At 42.3% G+C, this 16,181-nt stretch overlaps 1 long non-coding RNA gene across 1 annotated transcript; it reads right to left on the bottom strand.

Moving 5' to 3' along the window:
• Window positions 1-334: 334 nt before the first annotated feature.
• LOC119852487 lies at window positions 335-15,702 on the bottom strand. The gene is made up of 4 exons (XR_005291669.2): window positions 15,653-15,702; window positions 9,066-9,173; window positions 7,227-7,304; window positions 335-563 (listed from the first exon to the last, which is right to left on the bottom strand). It is a non-coding gene; the product is annotated as an uncharacterized LOC119852487 (long non-coding RNA).
• Window positions 15,703-16,181: the final 479 nt, after the last annotated feature.

Here is a 16,181-nt window from a genome sequence, read left to right as displayed (position 1 = left end):
TCATCCAGAGTAGCCCTCCCAATCAATGAGGCTCTCTTAGATCCAGCCAAGCTTTTATCACAGACCCCTGCATTGGTCATGCCAACCTGAAGCAAACCAATAAGAAATACTACATCCCAACCAAGAGTACGGATTTTTTTTCCATCCACCCCCTAATTCAATTGTTGTGGATGTGGTGAACTCCAGAAGTCGTCAACACCAGATGAAGTCCATCCCATACAATAGGGATTGTAAACACCTTGACCTTTCTGGAAGAAAGGCTTATTCTTCAGCCACTGCACAGCAAATTACCAAGCGCTAACAGCAAAACATGACTACTTCAATTATTCCACACTCAATTTGTTTATTGATCAGCTTCTGGAATCACATAAGGCTCAGTTTAGGGCCATTATTAATGAAGGACAACTGGAGCCCAAGACGGCACTTCAATCGGCGCTTGATGCAGACAACCATGGAGAACCTTCTCTTCAAAGGCTCCAAATTATTTGCAGAAAAGACAGACACATCCCTTCACACATCCAAAGACTCCAGGGCTATCCTTCAGTCATTGGGGATTTATACACCTGGACAGAAAAGAAAATAGTCCTCAGTCCTCACTTAAATCATGTACAGCACACTATCAATCTCAATGTTTTTATGAGTCACAAAAGAAAAAGTCCAGTTTCTCAAAGCGCAAGCCATCAGGCCCACAACTTTCCTCTTCCCAACCATCAACTTCAAAACATCAATTCCGACCAATTGGTCAGGGCATCAACAGACCACTTCCTCCAATGCCACCTGACGTTGACCAACCCTTCACAACCCTTTGGGTGCCACCTTACTCTGTTCTGCAGCACCTGGGAACGGATAACATCTAACAAATGGGTGCTAGAAATCATCCACAATGGATATCCCATTATTTCACCTCTCTCCCCCAATACAACACCCTTCACCATCCCTCTTCAGGGACCCTTCTCATAGGAGTTTATTGCAACAAGAGATAGAGCACCTCTTCCATGTAGGAGCCATAGAACCAGTACCTCAGCAAGTATGAGGCAAAGGTTTTTCCTGATACTCAAGGAAAAAAAGGGGGGTTGGAGACCCATACTGGACCTCAGAGCACTCAACAAGTTCAGCAAAGCTCAAAAATTCAAGATGGTCACTCTAGTGATGATTATTCCATCTTTGGAACAGGAACAATGATTCTCAGCCCTCAACCTTCAAGATGCTTATTTCCATATTTCAGTCTTACCTTCCCATGGACGGTTCCTCGGATTTACCCTAGGACGGGACCACTACCAGTACAGGGTACTCCCCTTCGGGCTATCATCATCTCCCAGAGTAATCTCCAAGGTCCTCTCCATAGTTGTTGCTCATCTTTGTTCCTAGGGGATTATAATCTACCCCATCTGACTGACTGCCTCCTCAGGGCTCATTCCTTCGACAAAGATCTACGGGTTGCCTACATGACTATGGACTTATTCAGAAGCCTGGGCCTACAAATCAACATCCAAAAATCAACATTAACCCCAGTACAGAGATTAGTGTTCATAGGAGCTGATCTCGACTCTCTTTGAGCAAGAGCGCTCCTCCCACAACATAAATTCCTCAGTCTGTCCGTGCTCAGAGAGACAGTGCAAACCAGCCCTCAAATATCAACATTGCTTTCAGTTGTTAGGGCATGAGATTGTGGGAATATTTGTGATTGCTCATGCTAGACTTGAGGTGTGTCCAGTCATGGTTCAACTCAGTTTACAGGCTGAACAGAGATCGCCTAGACAAACCTCAGTCGTTACCCACCAAGGTCAAACAATCCTTGAACTGGTGGAAGGACCCAGAAAGCATCTACATTGTAATCCTGTTCACAGAGCGCTCCTGATTACTACTCCTCACTACTGACACATCCCTCTTGGATGGGGAACACATCTCAACAACCTCACAACACAAGGCATGTAGTCACCCATGGAAGCATGTCTTCATATCAACCTCCTTGAACTCAGAGTGGTCAAGAAAGCATGTGCTCACTTCCTTCCACTCATCAGAGCTATACATGCAAGGGTCATGACCTTGTGCAGTAACCATGGTTCTTCAAGATGTGTGTCCCTATGGGTGCTCCACGGCCTACCCTCCACCCCTCTACTTCAGAGTTCTTGTCAGGGACTCCGCAGTGGAGAAGAAACTGAGGAGGTTTCACGTGCACAATGCTGATTAACCTCATGGCAGAGCACGAGGAGGGACAGTGCATGTGTGGACCTAACAGACGCTGCTACCAATGTTCTCTGATCATCAGGGCGGGGACTCAATGGCACAGTGGAGCCAATGTTCCCTCTAATTTTTGACAGGCTGGGTGTGCAAAAAATTTCTTCTGTGCAAATTGTTGTGCTTCTGTGCAAATTTTTGTGCATGTGGTGTTTCGCTGTGTGCACGGGGTTAAGGATCTGTGTGCATGCACACACACGCACAGCTTAGAGGGAACAGTGAGTGGAACACCCAAAGAAAGACACAAATTAAAGAACTATTGTTACTGCATAAGGTGAGTAACTTCCTCTTTTAAATTTGTTTTTTAAATTCATTTTAGCTACAGTATAGTAACGGAAGCTTTAATATCTGGGATTTAACTCTGCTGGGCCAAGGTGTATTTTCAGGAAATGGGATGTGCTGAATTGTAAATATTATATCCCATGTGTATCATCAGAGTTTTATAAAGGCTTTTGCTTGTCAAAGATTGATGAACATCTGCTAGTATTCTGGAGACTCAGAAACCTGAAAGGATGAAGATTTGCCACATGATTTGCCCACCTGAAAATGTAGTTCATCCCATTGGTTTGCCCTAGGTGTAGCACATGTGTTGGATAGATACAGTGCAACAGCTGATTTCCCCTTCAAATCATGGGGTTTTGGACTTTGTGTTAATTATGCACTTTGAATAGCTGTGAGGGACTGAAGCGTGTTCTGAAGGTTAGCTCCTAGGTGCTAATCCTTGTGATCCCTGCCAGCCTCTGGAGCTGTTTTGCCAAGACCTCCTCGCCTGAATCTGGCTCTCCTCATTGTTTCCTAGCATGAAGCAGGAACCCATGGTGGATTCATGATCAGCAGTGGGTATTTCTCTACCAATCTGCTTTGCAGAGTGGCTCTTCCCTGGCCATGGCATCTCAGTTAATCGTCACACTATTGTTTTACTTAAGAACTCTGCAATGAGAGTAGCTCAAAGATACTTTCTGACTTTAATCCCCTCCCTCCCCTCCAAGATGTGATGATCTAGGTAGCTACTGTATCTCACTGTCAGGATTTACCTCATATTCCTGCAACTTTTTCTGACATTAATAAAAATTTTAAACTAAACTGTGAAAAAGTTTTGTTTCTTCCCTGGGGTATAAATAAATTCCACAGAGACTGGTACATATTAATTACTGCAGGGAGACCTGAGTCAGGGACTTATAGTTTTTTGTTTTTATTTTAAAATAGATTTTGTGCAGGATTTTGTTTTCTTCTAAATGGGCCCTTTGTCTAAACAGTACCAGAAAGGATGAGCTATTGAGTGACTTGCCTTCATGGCCCAATGAACAAACAAAAAACACTGCTCCTATTACCTGGGGACATTCAAGAAGGCAAGTGCAATTAGTCAGCAGATAATTAAGCTGTGCATAATTGGAATACTAGAGACAAATCACCTTCAGTCCACAGCTGCATCAGGGTCATGTGAAGCATTCCTTTGAGAGACCACATTTTGACCAACATTTTACATACCTCTCAGCTGAAAGACATGTCTTCAGCAAATAGAAGCATTTCTTCTGAAATGCACAAACTTCAGACCCCATCCTGCAGCCCTAACTTATGGGAGGGGTTCCATCAGAGTCAGAGAGTTTAAGGCCAGAAAGGATCACTAGATCAACTAGTCTTACCACTTGTCTACCACAGACCACCGGCACCTGCACACTAAACCCAACAACCAAAATGAGACCAAAGTGTTGCAGCCCACAGGAGACTAGATATTACATGCCACAGGCAGAGAATAGGAGGGACTGAGGTGCTCCAGTGCCCAAGACCCCCACAATGGCAGGGAAATGATTAACCCAGATATATCCAGATAATCCTGGCAAGTGACTCACACCTGCTTGCTGCAGAGAAAGACAAAAAAACCCTAAAGTCACTGCCAATCTGATCTGGGGGAAACTTCTTTTCTGATCCCACATCTGGTGATAAATGAGACCCTGAGCATGTGAGCAAGAACTAGCCAGCCAAGCACCTAAGAGATTGCCACCTGAGAGTGCTGGCCTCTGCCTCAGTGTCCCATCTCCAGCCATGGTCATCCCTGATGCTTCAGAGCAAGGAGATTAAAAAAAAAAACCTTCCAGAATGCATTGCGGGGGGGGGAGGGGTGAATCTCTTCCTGACCCCTGAAGGTGGCCAGCTGAAACCTTGAAGCATGAGCTTTAGGAACATAAGAAATAAATTTGAAGTGAGCCCCAAGGCTGCTGGGCCATGCCCCCTACCATCACAAGAAACCATCATGCAATCACACTCATACATTTGCCCTGCTCACTCTGAAAACTAATTAAATTGTTTGCCCCAACAACATCCGGCTGTCGCAGAACTTTACCCCTCTGATGGTTAGAAGAAGTCTTCTAATTTGAAGCCTGAATTTGATCATGGCCAGTTTATATCCATTTGTTCTTGTCCAACATTGTCCTTTAGCTTAAACAGCTTTTCACCCTCCCTGGTGTCTACACCCCTGTGGTATTTATAGAAAGTCGTATCCCCTCTCAGCCTTCTTTTTGCTAGACTGAACAAGCCAAGCTCTTCCACTCTTTTCTCATGTTCATATCCTCCAGTCCCCTGATCATCCTAGTAGCTCTTCCCTATGTAAGCAGAGTCAGGATGAGCTCTACCCTGACATCTGGTGGCAAGTAATGGTGGGTTGTGGAAAAGAACTTCTCATTTGCATAGGCACACCCACCCTGCCTAGATGGTCACTTTGGCTGCTGTAGGAGTCCCAGTTTCTCTGTTATTGGGGCAGGAATAAACTGTTATTATCCTGATTATGTGAATCAAGGACAGTGGAACTGTACTTGGCCTTTTGTTATGATGGAGGGACTCACCATCAACTAAGCAGCACTCTCTAGGCAGGGGTCATGGGTTCCAAAAACCCAGTGAAGAGAGAGAGGCTGGGGGCAGATATTAATACTTGATGGTAAAGGCTTCCTGGTAAGGGCCTTACATGCTAATTGCACTTCCTTCTCTGTCCGTTGTGGAATATCAGAGCTAATTTTGATTCCATTAGGAGTCTAGTTTCAGGCTGCTGAGCTGAATTCACTTTGGGCCAATGGTGCACCAGTACTAAGGCTCCCCTACTACAAGCTGAAATCACAAAAGAGCTAAACTTCCTAACAGCTGAAATCACCGAGTGTTGTGTTAAGTAGTGGAGGAGCCTGAAGATATATTGCAGAGCATTTTGCGGGATGGCTGGCAGAGCAGAGCCGAGCCATTTGTGGGACAGCTGGCAGGGCAGAGCAGCTGGTGGAGCAGAGCTGTGTGCAGGACGGCTGGCAGAGCAGAGTGGCTCTTGGAGCAGAGCTGTATGCAGATGGCTGGCAGAGCAGAGCAGTTTGTCGGCTGCCTAGAGCAGCTCATGGGGGCGGCTGGCAGAGTGGAGTGATTTGTGGGATGGCTGGTGAAGCGGAGCGGAGCAGAGCCCCATGGAAAGGTGGGGCAAACAGCTTTGGACCACGTAAGGTGCCCCTTAACACCCCCATCTCCACCCAGGTTGGGAGGTAAAACTCTGCAAATAAACTTTTGAACTCTGGGGTTGCCCTGACCAGGGACAGAGACTTTTGGGTTGTTGGACTTTTGGGACTTTGGGTGATTTTGGGTTGCTGGACTCAAGAACCAAAGGGAAAGGACACACCCCAATTTGCTTGGGGTGGAGTTTTTGCTCATGGGTTGTGTTATGAATCCTGTTGGTGGTGTTTCCCCAACATAATGCCACATTGTTTCTCTCTGTTATTAAAAGGCTTTTGCTACACTCAGACTCTGTGCTTGCGAGAGGGGAAGTATTTCCTCTTGAAGGCGCCCAGCGGGGGTGGTATATATTTGTCCCAGGTCACTGGGTGGGGGCTCGAGCCGGTTTTGCATTGTGTTATTGGAATGGAACCCCTAGATACTGAACCCGACCCTTGTTGCTGCCAACTCTGACAGGCAGAAGGGTTACACCTACACTTGTCCCAGTTTGAATTAATCTTTCCTGGTAGACCATAATCGTACACAGTAATCCAAATGAGGTCTTACCAGTGTTTTGTACGATGGCATTAATACTTTATCTCTACTGGAAATGCCTTGCTTACTACATCCTAGGATCACATTTGCCTTTTTCATAGCCACATCACACTGGTGAGTCATAGTCATCCTTTGACGAACCCACACACCCAGGTCTCTCTAGTCCTCTGTCACGTCCTACTGATGAACTCCCAGGTTGGTGCAGATATTCTTATTATTGGATGCGAAATGCATGACCTTGCACTTTGTACGATTGAATTTCTTCCCATATTCTGTCAGCCACTCTTCAGAGTACCTCATATCTTTCTGTGTAACATTCTGCTCCTCCTCTGTATTGACGATGCTTCCCAATTTTGTATCATCAGTGGGCCAAATCTTGACATTCTTACTCAATCCTTGCACAGACAAAAATCTCATTGATGACAAGGACTGAGTAAGGACTTCAGAATCTAGCCCAATAGGACTGTTTACATAAGTAATGGTTGAAGGATTGGGTCTTTTTTTCTTTCATTAAACATAATGGGCTCAATCATCAAATATGCCATGGAGCTGGAGGTAGGGTGAGTGGCGGAGGTGGTGGTGGTACCATTTTGCTCCCCACAATCCAGGCCTGCTCTAACCTACACTGGCTGGAACAGCTCTGTATGAGCTGTCCCCGGGATCTCTGGACTGCTGTGATCCCTTGCTGTCTGTAGCATGTCCCTCCCTTCCCCAAGTGCCCTGAGGGTTGGGAGACCAAGCTGCATTAAGCTGGTGTAACTGAGTATTCCCCTACCCTGAGGGAATCCTTAGCTGCCTTCTTCAGAATGCCCCAAGACACCCTTTATGCTACTGGATCTGCAGAAAGGAGGCTTATGGCAAGGCACTCTTCATTTACTTACCCTTAAAAACATTTATAATTAATACCTAATCAATTTTTATGATGCAAGATCAACACAGACACATAGGGCTGGATCCTGGACAGCTTTACTTACATAAGCAGTCTTTCATCGCACAAGTAGTCCTCCTTCCATGTGAGGTTTAGCCTCTCAGCAAGATTCTCTGTGCACCCTCTGTTCATAAAGATGTCAAGAATTTTTAAGTGTATATCAAAAGCTGGTCTCAAGTCCTTCCACATTTTTTTCAGGAAGCATGGCTAATATTTATTGCAATATAAGGAGCCTGTCTCTATTTCCAGAACTGTGTTAAGTTCCCTTGTTTATCTTTGCCTCTCTAGGAACACATACTGCACTATATAGCTTGCCAAAGTTTGAAAGGCCACATTGCATTTCACCTGTAGAAGTGAACTTGAACAGGATTTGAATTCAGCACCTCTGTTTGGGTCAAATGCTGCTCTCATTTACAACACTGTAAACCCAGCGTTTGTCTTCAGTTCAGTGGAACGACTTCAGATTCATGCCCACTGTAACTGAGAGAAGAATATTGGCCCATTAGGTTTAGGCTTTGCTTCCTTATCTTCAGTTGGAAAATTCCATCCAAGTTCCATCAAAGTAAATGGAAAGGCTCTCATTGATCTCAATGAGAGCTGAATCAAGTGATTAAAGGAGCCCATCATTTGAAGCAGCTGTAGTCTTTCTAGTACCATGCTTCAGCTCAGATAGCAAGGCTTCAGTTTAAAAAGGTTGTTGACTTTTGATCATAATCGACACAAAGTCTGTGCTGTAGTTTTAGCAAACTCTGAATAGGCTGGTTTTGTTGTGAACAATCCCAGGAAGGACTGAATGATCTTAAGGCCTCAGTCCTGCAAACTGATCTGCATGTCAGACTCCTGCACTTACATTGATTAACTTGAGAGTTTGAGGTCCAAAGCACCATATGCCCAAAGAGCATTTCAGTTCTAGGTCAAGGTTAAAGTGATGGGTTTGAAAAGACAAGAGTTTAATGTGGTGGTATCCCACTTGTGTAGGTGGGAAGAACAAGAGACAGGGAGATTTTGGGATGGGAAGCATGAGAAAACCTCTGTGATTTTATGGGTGAGGGAGGAGAGTGTGTGTGAGAACTTTTGATGTGAGGAAAGGTAAAGATGTGGAGAGTACAGAGAGAGGGGGAAGGAGAACATGAGAGAGGGAAAGAAGTTATTGAAAACTTGGGGGAAGGAGGAAGAGAACACAGGCTAGGGAAAGAAAAAAAGAAAAGAGGTTTGAGGGGACAGAGAAGGAAAGGAGGAGAAAATATTGCATGATATAGAAAAATGGGAGGAATAAACTGAAGACCGAGGAAAGGATAGAGTGAAGTAAAAAGGAGAAAGGAAATGAACAAGTGCGACAGAGACCCAGGCTAATTTTTTAAAAAGCTTGCCTCTCATCTGAGTTCAGCTTTTTTGTTGAATAAAATTCTCCTTCCTGGTCCTCCTCCAACACATTTTTGTAGTTTCAACTATGCAATACTTCCTTTTATACAGGCCAATGTCAGCCTATAGCAGCAGTTGCATGTACCTGTATGTCTTATGTATTCTACCTCCAAGGTAGGGCAGTTTGTACAGGGGCTGTGTGCAGAATTTCATATAGATTTTGGCCAAAATGAACCACATATGTTTCATTGAATGTAGAATATGCTTTTTTTGAGGTGCAAATCCCACCCAGTCCCCATACTTCACACCTTCACAGCTAGGCCAGCTGCAGATTTATTGTTCTGTTGTTTTTTTGCTGCTGGCAGAAAGTAACTGTCAAGTTACTTGGTGTGGAGTGGCTTTACATTATTTTTCCAGGGCATGTCTGTGTGCCTGTCCCGTCAGAGTGGGAACATAATATTGTATGACCAATAGAGCAATAAATCCTATACAACAATGAAATATTCTTTTTGAATTCAGTCACCTTGATGCAAGTCACATTTCCAAAGTCTGTTAGTCCATAGTTTCTGTACTCTTATCCACCACTGCCAGATACAAGCACTCTGATGACAAATAATGATAGATGCTGCACCTTTGAGTTGATGAAAAGAAAAGTGACATTTTGAGAAGAAGCAGAAACCTTCTCATTACTTTCCAACACTAAGTTAAAAGTGAACACGAGCACAGCAAGTACGGCTTACTCTGATTTCAAACACAAGAACAGCATTTCTGTGCATATTGTATATGGCTTAACACCTAAAAGGGCTTATCTTATTAGTACCTCTTAAGGTTTGTATTAACAGATTCTCTGTTGTAATAGCCCTGTCATTAGTCATTATTAGCATCATTCTTATTATTCATTATTTGTATTGCAGTAGCATCTGGGACTTCCAGTCATGGACCAGGACCCCATTGTGCTTGTTACTGTACAAATGCAGAACAAAAAAGATGGTCCCTGCCTGAAAGAGCTCACAATCTTTGTAGTGGAAGTTGGCAAAAGGAGGGGTAAATTCTTAACAGAGATTAAAAAAAATCTACAGCACCCAGTTAATTGCAGGAGCTATATGTTAAATTTTTCATTTCAAATTAGTAATATACATATTGAATTTATTGAAATGAACTCACTAATATGAAAGAAAAACTTGTACATGTGAAATGTCATATCATATTAGAAGAGAAATGGTATTTGAGGCATTAAATAAGTAATGGAATCCCATGGCCATCTGGTCTAGTTTATTTTCAACACCTCTCTATCTGTAATCTTGGAAAAAAGAGAGAGAAAAAAGCTGTTAGTGTGTATTGTAGGAGATACAGCTCTTCCAATCTGGAAACAAAAGTTGGTAGAAAATATTTAAGGTAAGCAGACAGTGAATAGTTTTGAAGATTTAGGGTGAAATGCTGGCCCCATTAAATCAATGGGAGTTTTGCCATTGATTTCAATGGACCAGGGCTTTAATGTTTGGGAAGTGATGCCTTTAGTTAATCATCTCTATAGAACATGCACCCAAGAATTTCAGATTCTTCTCTCATCTCATCATATGCAAGTCCCACTAAAGTCAATGTGAATGAGTCCAAAATTTGGCCAACGGCTTTTATTTGTGTTTTGGATTACCCAGCATGCACTTAGTTGAATCAGGCTTGGCTTTCACAAGTGGCATAAAATCTCTTTATGGAAAAGTCCTAAAGAGTTTAATAGAGAACAGTCACCTTTCAAAAGAATTTTTAAACCAACCTATAGAATTCCAGATGCGGGATACAATTTTCTGTTAAAATCTGTAGGTTGTCTTGAAAATTCTATAGAAAGGATAACATTCTTTTTAAACCCAATTCTGTAAGTTCATAGAACAATTTCTGTAGAAACCTAGCAGGGAGATATAGATGCCTAAATTCTATGTAGCTATTGATTTCATTCATAAAAAAATTGATAGGCCTTTTCCATAAGGGTCAGCAAAGTAAAATAAAACATTACTTGGAAGAAGTATAGAGAACTCAGTCAAATACATGGAGTTTAGGGGACAATCCAGACCTGGTATGAACTGGTGCCACTCCAGTAGGGTGACCAGACAGCAAGTGTGAAAAATCGGGACGGGGGTGGGGGGTAATAGGATATAAGAAAAAGACCCAAAAATTGGGACTGTCCCTATAAAATCAGGATATCTGGTTACCCCACACTCCAGTGAAATCAACTGATTTGCATCCATTTTCACCAGGTGTGAATTTGGCCCTATGTCTTTGCTTTTTCTTTGTGTTTTAAAATGAAGGTAAGCACTGATTAAGGGCCAGATTGTTTCTTCAAGGCACAAGCCTGTGAGAAATGCTGAACCCTAGGAAGGCACAATGTCTCCAGAAATGATGAGGGGTACAGGAGAATACACCTGCTCCACTACCAGCATGCTCTTCTGTCAGCAGTTGGTTACCTGGGTGGGTAGGACCGTGGCCCTGTTTTCACCTGCCCCTCCCTGTGCTCTCTGTGGTGGCTTGCATCCATCCCAGAGTATGGTAGTTGGTAGCAGTCTCTGTACTAATCAAAGCCTGGGACTTGCACAGTGGGAAGAAGGCTCTTTTCACCTTCATCCTCCCTTGTGCATCTGCACAGGGGTCTGATTTAACTTGCACCAAAGGATGCTCTTTGTCAGCATTACAGGCTAAAATCCTGTATTTATCCAACAAACAGATGTAGGATCTAGCGAGTTAAGTGCAAGCCACGCCACATCAGCCTACTGGATTCCACAGTCCTGCTCTAGAGCAACCACTTTAAGAGCGATTGTGTGGTACAGAGCATTTTAGAAGAGGGACACTTATATGTCTTGGTTTTCAATCTCAAATATATGGGGCCAAATTAATTCCTCGTATAACTACTTTGGTGTTACATCAGCGATGAATATTGGCCACTGGTCTTGAGTTCTCTTACTTTTCCTTTTGAAACAACAGCAGAAGGGATACATAAATAACAAAGGTACTAGAGATACTGTGTTAGCAGAGATACATTGGTAAGTGTTGCCTTTGGCCCCTTAAACTGGCAAGGGACAGATTCTTATTTGGTGTAAATCAGCCTCAATGCCTGAGATCCAAGAATGAGGAGAAAGCATGACTTCAGTAGAGTTATGACAATATACACAGCTCATGTCCTCATCCATGGTCATTAGACTTTTTGCATATGTATCTCTGGGACTGCTGTCCTGAAAGAGATGCACCTTATTGCTGAGGAGTCGATAGCCTGGGTCCTTTTGACTGTGGATCCCAAGAAGGGGAAGGAGATTTCTGACACCTTCCCTTCACTATCTTTTCCTGGAGGTTAAAGGCCGTTTTCTCTTTCTGGGATGATATGCATGAAATTCCCAAACAGTCTCAGGCCTGAATTCTCAGTTACACTGATGTAATTTGTGCGCGCTTGAAGGATCTTCTATACTGCCAGAGTTGTATGAATGAGAATAAAGGTCTGATATGCCAATACCCTAATTAAAACAAGATTTATTAAGAATAGAGAAAGAAGATCAGATTAAAACTAATTAAACAACATATATATCTAGTCTTACACTCAGTGAAGTCTGACAGATAGAATTGGCTTGATTGCAGGGAAGTAACAGAGTCTTACATTTCTAGAGAGCAAATTTACCTTTTTTCTTCCATGATCCTCCCAGTCACCCTAGTGGTCAGACACACACCTTCTGTGTGTCCATGGCCATGTTTGGTATGAAAGGTGTGGCAGAATTAATTTTCACATCATGCCTGACAGTCAAGATTAGCATTTCAACAATGTAATATTTGACCTGATGTAACCTCAGTGGGTGGGGGAAGAGTTTCTGTTCTCCATTCAAAGGTAGCTGTCCCCAAAATCATCTAACATCCCCCTGTCAAGCTCTGGAATTATTTCCTAATTTCCTCTTTCAAAACCTAGCATTTTATGTTCCTTGCCTGCACCTCAGTCAGCTTAAAGGGTCAAGGATGTTTGGATAGTTTTTGTGCCAGTATTGATAACCCAAGGTGCTAGATAGACTGAAGCCTAGTCTGTCTTTAAAGCAATGGAATTTACACTTATGTATAGTTTCCATTATCAGTATTTCTGCTCTGTATCAAGTATAATTATTGACAGGTTAAAGTCTGTCTGTCACAGTGACTGACCATATATAGAGAGGGATGTGTTTTATTTGAAAGTGGCACTAGTTTCTGGTTGGTTTCAACATAACAATCTCTAAAAAATCTTCTAGTGAAAAATTTACTTGTCATTTAAAATATATTAGGCTAGATTCTGATTTTAGTTACTACAGATTTACACCAGTGTAACTGACACAAGAATCTGGCCTGTTATTTTTAGCATTGGCCTTCACTCAATCCCTTCAGAAAATCTCACCCTTCTCGGTACAAGAGCCTTCTTCTCCACAGCTCCTGCCATCTGAATCAGATTTCAGCTGTTTCTCTGCCTCACTGATTCCCCTTCTCATTTCAAATCTAATTTAAAAACATCTTTTCTCCCTTCCCTATACCTCTTAATTTCTCTCTCCTGCTGCCTTTATCTATTATTTAATTTAAACTGTATTATTTAACACTGTAAAGCATTTTGGGATAGAGTGACAACGTTAATATGTATTACATTATTAGAGATGGGCCCAAACCTATACTCCAAAGCAAAAAACTACCTATCCTTCAGGGCGTTTGGATCCAATAACATAGAACTGGACAAATCCAGCCTGGATCTAGATCATAAGGGAATCTACATACAAATCCAGGAGAGGGAACATAGGACAAATGAATGATGTTCGTAGTCCATCTAGTGCACTGTTCTACTATTTTAGGTTGGTGCAGGCTGTGGTGGAGGAGACTATGGAGCCTGAATGGGCAGGAAATTTGGTCCAGTCTCCAAACCAGTCTCCAAATCTATTGAGATTCTGCCATCATTAGAAAGTTTATGTACTTTTGCTACGTTGGGGTTGGTTTCCTGCATGCTCTGACATACATTTTTGCCCCTAGTTTAGAAAAAATGTACATTGGGGCTGGTTTATTCTGCTCTCCTGTGTTCTTTTTGCTGTGTTGGGGTTAGTTTCCTTCCTTCTCTTATAGTCATAATTCACACAAGCACATAGAAAACAGGCCAAACACACACAAAAAAAACATATACAGTAAGAGCATGTGGTAAACTAGCCACTACACATACATTTTGCTCTTATTCCCACATATGTACTGGCAACTGGGGAGCTTATTTGATCCTGCTTATATTTGGGCAATGTTGGGGACTATCTGACTCCATGCTTCTATTCTGTGTTTTTATTTATTTATCTGTCACGTTACTTTCAGCTTCCAAAGAGTGCCTGCCTGAACCCTAGGCACTTGTCCAAATATTAAGGATTGCAGTCAATAGTTAGGTTTCAGAGTAGCAGCCGTGTTAGTCTGTATTTGCAAAAAGAAAAGGAGTACTTGTGGCACCTTAGAGACTAACAAATTTATTTGAGCATAAGCTTTCCGTGAGCTACAGCTCACTTCATCGGATGCAGTCAATAGTTAGTGGCCTTCCTACAAGCCAATCCACAGTGTAGCAATAATATAAAAGGCCCTATAATGTTTGAGAGCCTCATATAAATATTAAACCCAATGTTCCACAGTCAATAATTCAAAAACTCGATAACACTGAAGGACCTCCATATAGGGCCTGGTTCAAAGCCAATTGCAGCCTTTACTTTGATTTCACTGTGCTTTAGATTAGTCCCATTAATAGGTACGTTTGTAATATTCAGCCTGAGCTTTGTAGGTTCCTCCTCTCCTCTCATCTTGAGTCCTAGAAGCAGGGTAAGAAATACTTAAAGGAGTAAATAGATGACAGGCCAGACCCTCAGCTGGTATAAATTGGCATCGTTCCATTGACTTTAAAGTGGTGCCATCTTTCTGTCTAGACAATCTGTCACTGTTGTAGGACTGTGACTTGACTGTCATGGGCCTTGCACAGCTGAAGTTTTGTGGGAGAAATCCCACATTTGGTGGAGAGGCAACCTTTCTGTGTCAGCCAGATTTTTTAATAAATGGCAGCTGTTTGAAGATTAAAGTAGATTGGAAAGCTGAGTAAACCCAAGAGTTTGTTTAGAGGACAGAGGGTAAAGGTAATGATATATTCATTTATCTCCTGGCTCTTTTATTTATCTCATGAACATCTCTATTATGTATGTGATATCTAGATGTGTGTGTTGTAATACAGCTGGATTGGGTTGTATTATTGTCTCATGATGGTGCAACACTACATGATGTAATGCAACAGATGACACTTATGGTAGTGGTACAACAATGATTTTCAGATTATAGAGCTCTTTTTTATTTTAAGTGTAAATCCAAAATAAAATGAAGGAAAGCAGAGCTAACATTTAAATAGAAGTGCTAGTAATTGTAATCCTTAGGGCTCATTAACCCACCATCCTAAATGTTAGTACTTTCTTTGGTGCATTTCTTTGTTGGCTTTTAATTCAACAATTAAATACAAATAAAGATGAGCCTTTTCAATTTTTTTTGATTAACAGTAGAACTAATAGTTAGACAAATAAAAATTAAGACTCAAGCTAGCACAATTTAAAGCTGACACCAGCAAGATTTAACAAATGGCCACATTCCCAGACTGTTCAGGGCATTATATCTAGTGGCATATGTAGATGAAGGACTGGAAACTACTCAAATATCTGACCAAAACCAGTTGGGTAGTACAAAAATGGTACTTGAACCTTGTATCCAGGAAAGACTACAGAGTTCATTCTCTCCTTTTGAAAAATAGAGGGAATATCTCAAGGACAAAAAGTTAACTTTCAATAGAGCTGCTTAAGAATTTTTCTTTTCTCTCATTACAGTAAAGGATCATGATCCTTTGGTCACAGAAAACTACAGTCATACCCCATGAAATAGTGGAAGATCACCATTTGGCACACTGAACATAAAGTAAATGTTAGTATGGTGGCTCCTGCACTTTTCTTGATGGGGGGCTAAGATGCCACCCCTTGCCCCTGCTCAACCCCAGCCCCTCTCAACTCCTGCAGGTTTTTACCCCCTTCGGTAGGGAACCTTCAGTCCTTAGGCACTGGGGGAGGGAGTCTCCCTTACTTCAGTTCTCTGGTCTTTCAGCTCTCACAACACACCTCCAAGCTCCAGTCCTCTCTCCTTCCTCCTCCTCTGACTGCCTGGAGCAGGGGGCTTTATTAGGTTCCTGACAGGGCCTTAATTGACTACAGGTACTTCAATTAACCTATAGCAACCCTCCCTAGTCTACAGGGAATCATACCTTAATGAGCCTAGGGCTTATATATTTCCCCTCGACCACTCTAGCACTGCTCCCTGGCCCTTCTGTATCACTATATGTATATATAAAAGAATACAGAAAGTCAGCTAATTTTGCATTACATTTAAGTCACCCTAACTGCACTCTTCTAGTGTAAGAATATAGGTGGGGAAATTCAAGCCAGCTACCTTATTATACTCCACTGGTCTTCATTCCTTTGGCCACAAGAGAATGAAGGCTAAGCGTGAAATCCTGTCCCCACTGATGCTAATTGCAAAACTCTTATTGATTTTAATGGAATTGGATTTCACCCCAAGTAACTGAGCAGATCATGTACATTTAAAAAAAATTCTT

Source organism: Dermochelys coriacea, chromosome 3 (genome assembly GCF_009764565.3).
Source record: "Dermochelys coriacea isolate rDerCor1 chromosome 3, rDerCor1.pri.v4, whole genome shotgun sequence".
Taxonomy (NCBI): domain Eukaryota; kingdom Metazoa; phylum Chordata; order Testudines; family Dermochelyidae; genus Dermochelys; species Dermochelys coriacea.
This window is presented reverse-complemented; position numbering and strand designations above follow the sequence as displayed.